The sequence below is a fragment of the Dromiciops gliroides genome, chromosome 6 (genome assembly GCF_019393635.1).
Source record: "Dromiciops gliroides isolate mDroGli1 chromosome 6, mDroGli1.pri, whole genome shotgun sequence".
Lineage (NCBI taxonomy): Eukaryota > Metazoa > Chordata > Mammalia > Microbiotheria > Microbiotheriidae > Dromiciops > Dromiciops gliroides.
In genome coordinates this window covers 17933206-17942936 of record NC_057866.1, presented here as the reverse complement: position 1 = coordinate 17942936, position 9731 = coordinate 17933206, and the positions used below count along the sequence as shown (strand labels likewise).

The 9731-nt window shown below is 39.4% G+C and overlaps 1 pseudogene; it reads left to right on the top strand.

Moving 5' to 3' along the window:
• The first annotated feature begins 6434 nt into the window (after positions 1 to 6434).
• Positions 6435 to 7348, top strand: LOC122732755 (annotated as a pseudogene).
• The last annotated feature ends 2383 nt before the right edge of the window (positions 7349 to 9731 follow it).

The window sequence follows — 9731 nt, the reverse complement described above, 5'->3', positions numbered from 1 at the left end:
AATTTGGAGAAATTTTTTTGTAGTTTCTCAGATAAAGGTCTCATATCTCAAATATAAAAACTTTGTCAAAGTTATAAGAATATTAGTCATTCCCCAATTAATAGTCAAAGGATATGAACAGGCAATTTTTCAATGAAGAAATCAAAACCACATATAGTCTTGTGAAAAACATTTTCTAAATCACTATTTATTAGAGAAATACAAACTAAAACACTCTCAAGGTATCATCATATAGGTATAATATAGGTATTATCTATCAGATTGGCTAAAATGATAGAAGAAAACAAGAAATCTTGGAGGGGATGTGGAAAACTTGGGACACAAACTATGAACTAACTGATCCAACCATTTTGGAGAGCAATCTAAAATGATACCCAAAATTGTTCATACACTTTGACCCAGCAATACCACCCTTAGTTTTGTTTTCCAAGGTAATTAGAGAAAAAGGAAAAGAACATGTATGTTCTAAAATATTTATAACAGTTCTCTTTGTAGTGACAAGAACTGGAAATTGTGGGGCTACCCATCAACTGGAGAACAGCTAAACAAGTTGTGGTATATGATTGTGATGGAATACTCCTGTGCTATAAAAAACTATGAGTTGGTTGATTTTAGAAAAAAACATGAAAAGACTTGCATGAAATAATGAAAAGTGAAATGAGCAGATCCAAAAGAACATTGTACAGAATAACAGCAATGTTTTTCTAAGAACACTTTAGAATGATTAAATCATTTTTATTATTACTAATACTTAAATCAACTACAAAAGACCTATGAAAGGAAGATGCTATCCACATGCAGAGAAAGAACTGATGAACAGAACTCTATCTACAATGGTTTTACATGTATATATACATATCTGTATCTAATGCTAGCCTTCTCTGTGGCAAGAAAGGGAGGGAGGGAAAAAATAAAAAGTGCACAGCAGAGAACAAAAGAAAACTTAGAAGGGAGCATAGAAAAACAAGGTAGCTTTGAAAATGATGTGTAGTATTTATTATACAATTGTTCTAAAAAAAAGTAAACTGTGTAAAATGGAAATTCATGGTTTATATTGAATCATCTTTTATGGGTGTTTTTGGCTTTTTGTATTTAATTTCATAATGAATAAAAATTTCAAAAAGAAAAATAAATCCTGGCTCTAGTACTTATGTATGACCTGTGTGACTTTAGATAACTCTGGGCCTTGATTTCTTTATCTATAAAATGAGGAGATTGAAGTAAATGAAATCTGTTTCCTTTCAGCTCTAAAATTATGACTATGACTGTACATGTCTCAAGGAAAAAACAAAAACATACAAAGGCAAAATGGAATCCCAACCAACCCATGTAATCATTGAGATTTGAGAAGAGAAAGGCTTCTGTTTACCTGAAGGCATTTAATAAGAATTAGACTCTTCCCATAGAAAGGGAAGCTTATACCACTTAGTCAGTACTTATGTAACATCCCCCACTCCATACTGGGAACTTTCAACATTTCTATTGTTCTAAGGCATTATTTGGTAACCAAAATTTCAGTTTAAGCACCCAGCCCATGTGTTGTCTTACACAGCAAACAAGTTTGACTCATAAAATCATCAGTAAAAAACATTTAATCAAAAGAGACTACAAAGAGAAATTAAGAATACTGAAGTACACATACACACACACGTGTTTCTTATCAGGAAACAAAATTTCACTCAAAATAAGGTTTTAACAGAGGATCTAAGAGCTTTGTGGAGATTACTATTGCTCACCTCTTGGCCTTTGGAATTTTATTATTGTTGGGAGATAGAAATTTTGAAGGTATCCTGAGGGCTCCCCAAGCTACTATATTAACATGCACTATTCATAGACAAAGAGTTTTTAATCTGAAGGCCAAGGTTCAAATCCCCATTTAGTTTAAAATTGCTTTGAAAAGTAGGTTGGGAAAATGAATAGAGTACTGGAGCTGGAGTCAAGAAGACTTAACTTTGAATCCTGCCTGTAACCCTTATTAGATGTATGATTCTGGAAAATATCACTTAATTTCTCTGAGATTTTCTTACAGCTCTACTTCTAACTCTCTAGATGTAACCATGTCTCAGCTTCCTTTTGACCCTGGAAATTCCCTCATCCCATGATCTTCCACCCCAAGGCCCTTTCTCTCTTAGTGAGTTCCTCCCAGAAACTGCATTTTGAGGATAGGCCCATGCCAGCCATCCTTCATTCCTTTCCCAACTCTGCTTCTGACTCTTCAGACTTTCCCACCATGTCTAGGTACCTCTCCTTACCCCCTGAATTTCCAGCTTTATTTGTATTTTCTCCCCCCATTAGAATGTAAGCTCCCTGAGAGCAAGGGCTGTATTTTTAAATCACTACTTCTATCCCTGGTGCTTAGCACAGTACCTGGTACCTAGTAGTAGTAGTAGTAGTAGGCCTCCACCAGTCACAGACGACCATGGATCAATGCCTTGAAGAGCCACAGGCCACAGTGTGGCTGTGCAGTCCAATGTGGGAGCTGCAGCTCCTGAGTGACTTATAACTGGTAACTGCCACATTCCATGTTGTATCTACCCCATGAGGAGTAGCTGGAGTGTCCTCTCCAGGGTGCTGACCTGGGCAGATCAATATGGAAAACAAGCTGTTGCCCATGCAGCAGGTTTTCCCTCTCCGTGACATTGTTGGATCCAAAGGAGAGGCAGAGCCAATACAGTTTGGCACCAGTGCTGCCGCAGGAGTTACCAGAGGGATGTGATGTCCAACATCCAACTGCCTAAGGGACTCCAACTCCTGACTTTTCCTCGGGGTTAACTCCCGAAGCCTTTCCCATATATGGGTATAGCCCCAAGGCAGTGGAGCTTTAAATCAGGGTTCCTTCCCCTAGGCAGGTTTCCTGCCAAGGCTAACGAGCCCCACCTGCCCAAAGTGACTGGTTTTAAGGCACCAGTGACTCACCTTGGCCCCTTCTCCTGTTAGTGTAAACAGTTCCGCCATGAGAAGGCCAAGAGTTGGGCTTCGGTTGTCAGAGGCTATTTGAGACGTATGCTATTGGAGCATTTTATAGAGAGTGGGAGCTTATCCCCACTCCCACTACGGCATGACAAACCTTTGGAACCACCTGGTACCTAGTAGGTGCTTAAGGAGGGTTTGTTGATTTGCCTCAATTATCTTATGTGTAAAATGAGTGGCATGGATCTAATCACCTTTAAAGTCCCTTCTTGCTCTAAATCTATGACTTTATAAAATGCTGTGGTGTCAGGAACTGCCTCTTTTGTGCATTTACAATGTCAAGACCAAGTTGCCAGAGGCTCTCTGGTAATCCACTTCATTTCTTAGTATCGTCCCAAACCACCCCTGTATCACATCTGTGGCATCTTCTAGCCAAGTCCCAAAGGTTTTCTCTGTTAAAGGAAATGGACTGCCCTCTGAAATGGACTTTTGGTTTCCATACTGAATTTTATGCCAATGAAGAAGTGACCTCTACTGCTTCAGAGGGTCACCTCTTCTGCTTAGAAACTTGCTCAGGGCACTGGGGAGGAATAAGTGACTTGTCCAGTGGGATCAGATAACCAGTGTCTATCATAGGCAGAAATTGCCTCTTCCTGACTCTGAGAATAACTCAACAGCCATATGATGGATGCCATGCTGACTTTCCTAATTATTAAACATCTAAATCCCTTAGTAGCTAAATTTGAAAACGATCATAACAATGATGATAATGGGAATTCTACTCTAGGTGGTTCAGCTCTAATCCTGAAGGAAAATAAATAATGATCACTGTTAATCCCTTGAGGTCAGAGATGCTCAGGAGAATGGATCCCAAATTCATTGGCTTGACTAATGTATGTCAGCATGAGGGGCACTGCAGGATGTCATCTGAGTCTGCCAGTCAGCCTGTCCCTAATATAAACAAGGAAACCCAAAGTGATATCACTTCCTCAGAAATGAATTAAATCTCCCATTATTCTCAATGAGCAGTGACTATTCCAATACCTCAGAAGAATAAGCCTGAGGGGGCCGGTGTGGGAGAGACAGAGAAGCTGGTACAAGATTAGGTAGAATTTCTTCCTAGTAAAATCATGATGAAAAAGGAGCAAAAGGTTCTGTTGATGGGATAAGTGGATAATAACAAGCATGCCCAGGAGTCAAGCAATCTAAGGAGAATTAAAGCAGATACAGTATGTAAAGTTGTTTTTTGGAAATTATAAAATGCTTTATCAATGAGTGATAGTATATGTAAAGGACTTTGCAAAGTTACACTGTTTGATAAATGCCAGTCATAAGCATCATTAGAATTTAGAACTGGAAGGACCTTAGAAGGACCACCTGTACATTTCAGGATACTGAGGCACAGAGAGTTAATTCAAATTAACAAATATTATTCCAATATGTACCAGGCACAGTATAAAAGATGCAAAGATTAAACATACATACAAACATGCACACTCATAATAATAGTAGTCAAATACAACTTACTTCTATTGAGCCAGCAGCTGGGTGGTAGAATGGTTAGAGTCCTGGGCCTGGAGTCAGGAAGATCTGAGTCCAAATTTGATCTCAGACTCTTACTACCTGTGTAATCCTGTTCAAGTCACTCTATCCCTAATTACCCTAGCTCCTCATTTGTAAAATTGGAACACACTAGAGAAAGAAGTGACAAGCCACTCCAGTGTCATTGTCAAGAAAACCCCATGGAAAAGGTCCATGAAGTCACATAGAGTCAAAAACGACTGGACAACCAAATATCACCACCTACTTCTGTAGGTGGTATACACCATGATATACTTGATGGTAGTCATATAACCATAACCTTACAGAAGGTAGAGGTTGGTGGGGAAATTGATGAGATGCAGGCAAAGAGCTGTAAGCATTAAGGAGGGCTAAGAACCTTTTTAGCTAGAAAGAACAGGGAGGAATTCATGGAGGAGTTGGCACGTCAAATAAATCTTGAAAGAAGATTAGGATTCTAAAAGATAATATATAGATGAGGCATATTCCAGGCACCAATGCCTGGTATATATGCCTGGAGATGAAAGATGGAAGGTTGACTTGGGGAGAAGCTATCAATCTGGCTTCCCTGGAATGTAAAATATGTGAAAGAAGGCTGAATTGGTAGGATTGAACCCAATTGTGGAGGACCTTAAATATGTCAGGCCAAGGAGTTTGTATACTGGAGGCAACCAGGAGCCACTGAATGATCTTAAGAGGAGGAACAGGGTTGGACCTCTCCTCTAAGCCAATTATTTTGGCAGTGGCATAAGAGAAGGATCGAAGAGGAGACCTTCTAGAGGCAGCAAAAACTAATTGAGAAGCTATTACTGTAGGTCCAGACTAGAAAGAGTGAGGGCCTGAATTAGGTCACTAGGTGGCTGTGTAAGTCAAGAGAAGTGAAGAGGTGTGATTGACTTAATGGTAGAACTGACAGGGGTCAGAGGCAGTAGAACAGAGATCACTAGAGCTGTATATGGAGTGAATCTTTCTCCAATTATTTCTTTCCCTTGGTCTATTGAGAGTATTTATAGTTGTTTCTATAATTGTCTCCGTGTATTAATAGGTTAATGCCCGGATATTTGGGGATTTTATGACGCTGGAATATCTCCTTTCTCCTCCTTTCAACACTCTTTGCAGATATTTTGAACAGAATTTCTCTTATTATTCTTTCTTCCTAGTTTTTGTGAGGACTATGTTAGTGAAGTTCCTGGTTTTTGAGAGATAATGAAAAAATTGTGAATTTATTTTGTCTCTGACAACCTTGCTAAAGCATTAATTGTCTCATTTAGTTGTTCACTGATTTTCTCAGGTTTCCTAAGGATAACACCTTGTCATCCTCAACTTGAGATATTTTGTCTCTCTTTTATCAATGTTTATACTTGTAATTTTTTTCTCTTTTGTATTGCTAAAGATAGAATTTCTAGAACTATGTCAAATAATAGTGGGGGAATTTTAATAACTCATTTAAACAACACAACATTTTACAAGATATTGTCCTGGAAACTGTGAGATAATGAATTCTGGTGACATAATCTCCTTTTTTGCAGATGTAGGAAACGAAGACTGAAAGGTTAAGTAATTTTCCTGTTGTCACACAGGTAAGAGACTGAGACTGATTTCTCTTTCTGACATTTATCTACAATTCCATTTATTCAAACCTGTGGTAACCTTATAAAACCAAGCTTAGCATATGAAAGAAAATATAAGGCAGCTAGGTGGTGCAGTGGATAAAGCACCGGCCCTGGATTCAGGAGGACCTGAGTTCAAATCCGGCCTCAGACACTTGTCACTTACTAGCTGTTTGACCCTGGGCAAGTCACTTAACCCTCATTGCCCCACCAAAAAAAAAAAAAAGAAAGAAAACACCTTTCAAAAAGAAAATATAAGAGCATGAGACCAAAGGTGATTTCAATCCTAGTTCTGGGTCAATAATGTCCTTCTGGTCCCTCTCTCTGCATTCTTCTTCTGATGACATGAAAGCTATGGCACAAGGAAATAACACCAGAGTGATGGAGTTCATTCTACTGGGATTTGCAGTTTGACAAGAGCTGCAGTACATCCTTTTCCTTATGTTCCTGGTCATCCTTATGATGTCTCTAGAGGGTAATGTTGGTATGATTCTGCTCATCAAGTGTCATTCCCGCCTTCATACTTCCATGTACTTTTTCTTCCAAGACTTAGCTTTTGTTGACCCCTGTTACACCTCTGCTATCACTCCCAAGATGTTACTACACTTCCTGGTATCCAACAAATCTATCTCTTTCTCGGGATGCCTAGTGCAACTGTTGGTTTATGCTACATTTGCCACAATCAAATGTTATCTCCTTTCTGCCATGGCCATAGACCCTTATGTGGCCATCTGTAACCCATTGCACTAGGCAGTGGTCATGTCCCAGAGGGCCTGCATCCAGCTCCTCATGGGATCCTATTTCATGGGATCCCTGAATGCCTCTGTCCACACAAGCTTTGCCTTTTCATTGGCCTTTTGTAATTCCAACACCATCAATCACTTCTTTTGTGACATGCCCCAATTCTGGCCCTTTCCTGTTCCAATATTGATGTCAATGTCATGTTGTTAATAGTCTTTGTGGGTTTTAATCTGTCAAGCACATTGTTGGTTGTGTTCCTCTCCTATGCTTACATCTTGGCTACCATCTTGAGGATGCCTTTTGCCGCAGGGAGGCACAAAGCCTTCTCTACTTGTGCCTCCCACCTGACAGCCATCATCATTTTCTATGGGACACTCTCTTACATGTATTTACAGCCTTCTTCCAGTGAATCCCAGGAGAATGATAAAGTGGCCTCTGTGATACCCATGTTGAACCCCCTGATATACAGTTGTCAGAATAAAGACGTCAAAGAGGCTATGAAAGTTCTAGTAAAGAGTTGCTTATGAGTTGAATTCCAATGCATTGCTTCAGAAATGCATCTGGACAAAGGGCGTCCATTCTATCTCCTTTCTTTGGCAGCCATGAGGGACAGTCGAGAGAATGTTAGACTTTGAATCAGGAAGACCTGAGTTCATGCACCATCTAAGATATTTACTAGCTATGTGACTGAACAAGTCACTCAACCTCTCTTAGTCATTGTTTCCCCATCTGTAAAAAAGGAATAGTATCACCTACCTCCAAGGGTTGTTGTGAGACTCAAATAAGATAACCTATCTAAAATACTTTGCAAACTTTAACATGCAATATCAATGCTAGGTGTTGCTTTTGTTGTTGTTATTGCCTTTGGGGCAGCTAGGTGGCACAGTGGATATAGCACTGGCCCTGGAGTCAAGAGGACCTGAGTTCAAATCTCACCTCAGACACTTTACTAGCTGTGTGACCCTGGGCAAATCACTTAACCCCAATTGCCTTAAACATCCGGGGCCATCTACAAGTCATCTCGATGTATGTCTTGCCATTGGACCCAGATGACTCTGGAGAAGAGAATGAGACTAGTGACCTTGCACAGTCCTGCCTCATTTAAATCCAATTCACTGCAAATCATGACCACTTCCTGATGTCATGGTCCTCTTTGAGAACAAAGGACAAACAACGACAAAAATTGTTGCTTTTAGATGAAATCTCAGCTAAGGGGAAATATGACAAACAAGCTGAAAAACTTTAAAAGACCTGTGGACATATTAGAGAGAGCCTTCCAATAGTATCTAATGTACATTTCCTAATATCTCCCCAACTTTAACAGACTTATAACAATAATAAGCTGAGGGTCCCAAAAGTCTTACTGCAGCACTAAGTTACAATAGCTTAATTCACTCATTAGGCTATGAATAGCTTTGAAGTGCACTCAGACTTTTGGGACACCCCATATACTACTTAATACTGAAGATGCTTATGGAGATGAGAGTGAATGCTTGTTTACATTTTACCAAAATACTTCATACACATAATCTAAGTAGCTCTTCAGAAGAACCACATTAGGTAGGTAGTAATACTATCCCCACTATATAAATAAACTGATTCTCAGAGAGCTATTGTGTCATAGTGTTATATCTAGTAGAAATCTTAAGTCCAAACCTTCCTCCATCACAAAAAAGAAAAACCTTGGGATCAAGACAGGAAGAGACTTGCCCAAGGTCATACAGCTAATTAGCAAGAGAGATTGATGGGCAGTATCCAAGGAAAATGGCACACACCACATTCCTGTGATACCAACTGACTGGTAAGTTGGAAGCCGTTTTAATAACTTAATAAATATAATACTCTCTATCAGAGGTTCTTAACTATTCTTGCGTTGTGGACCCTTTTAGCAGGCCAGAGAAACCTATTGATCTCTTCTAAAAATAATGTTGTTTTAATTCATAATTGAAGGAAATGCTACATTTCAGTTAGAGATCAGTGAAGATAAAGATATGGGTTTTTTTCCCATTGAAAATTAGAGACCCTCTGAAATCTATCCACTAGCTGGTATTGTGCCCCAAGTTTAAAACCTTTGTTTTGTGTTAAGTCAAAACTTAATGAGTCAATTGTCCTATATCCCTGGATTATAGGATAGCCATAGTGGAATATCCAAAAAGTCATAGAGGAGTACAATGAACCATCAGATTTGTCCAATGTGCCTCCCACAGTAGGATGAAGTATCCCTATAGCAGTAGGAATTTAATAGATCTTGGTTTAATTGACTTAAACTGAACAAGGACCAATGTGCTAGGCTTTCCACCCCTATCTGTAGTGGTGCTAAACAAATAGATACTAAGGCTTCTTTTCATTTAGACTTCCCTATGGGTGAAGAATAGCTTTGCCCTGAGTACACACTGTCAATGTTAACAATCTAATACATCACCTAAAAATGAGAAAAGGAATTGTTTTGAGCCCTCTCCAGTCCTGTAAACCTACTCATTGACTTAAAAATAAGACATACACTGATCAAAATGCTTTCTGATCTGTTCATTAAAATCAATTGGCTAAGGATATCTAATTCTCTTCCCTGGAGGTGTGGGGTTCAGCAGTAGGCTGATGCCAACAATTCTGAGGACCCTGCTTGCTCTTGTGTCAAGCAAAGATATGTTTGTGCTTGGTTATTGCAGATGGTACTAACCAAAGACAGGGACAAACTACCCCCACGTGCAACCCCCTCCAATAAAAGCCACTGATTGGTATCCCACTAAAAAAGTTTATGGTTACCAAATTCATCTCACCCCACTTCCACTCTATTCAAGGCAAGAGCAGTCATATTGGGAAGTAGCTAAAAGGTGCAGTGGATAGAGTGGATAGACTTGAATTCAAATCCTGCCTCAGCCATTTTCTTAGTTGTGTAACCCTGCTCAAATC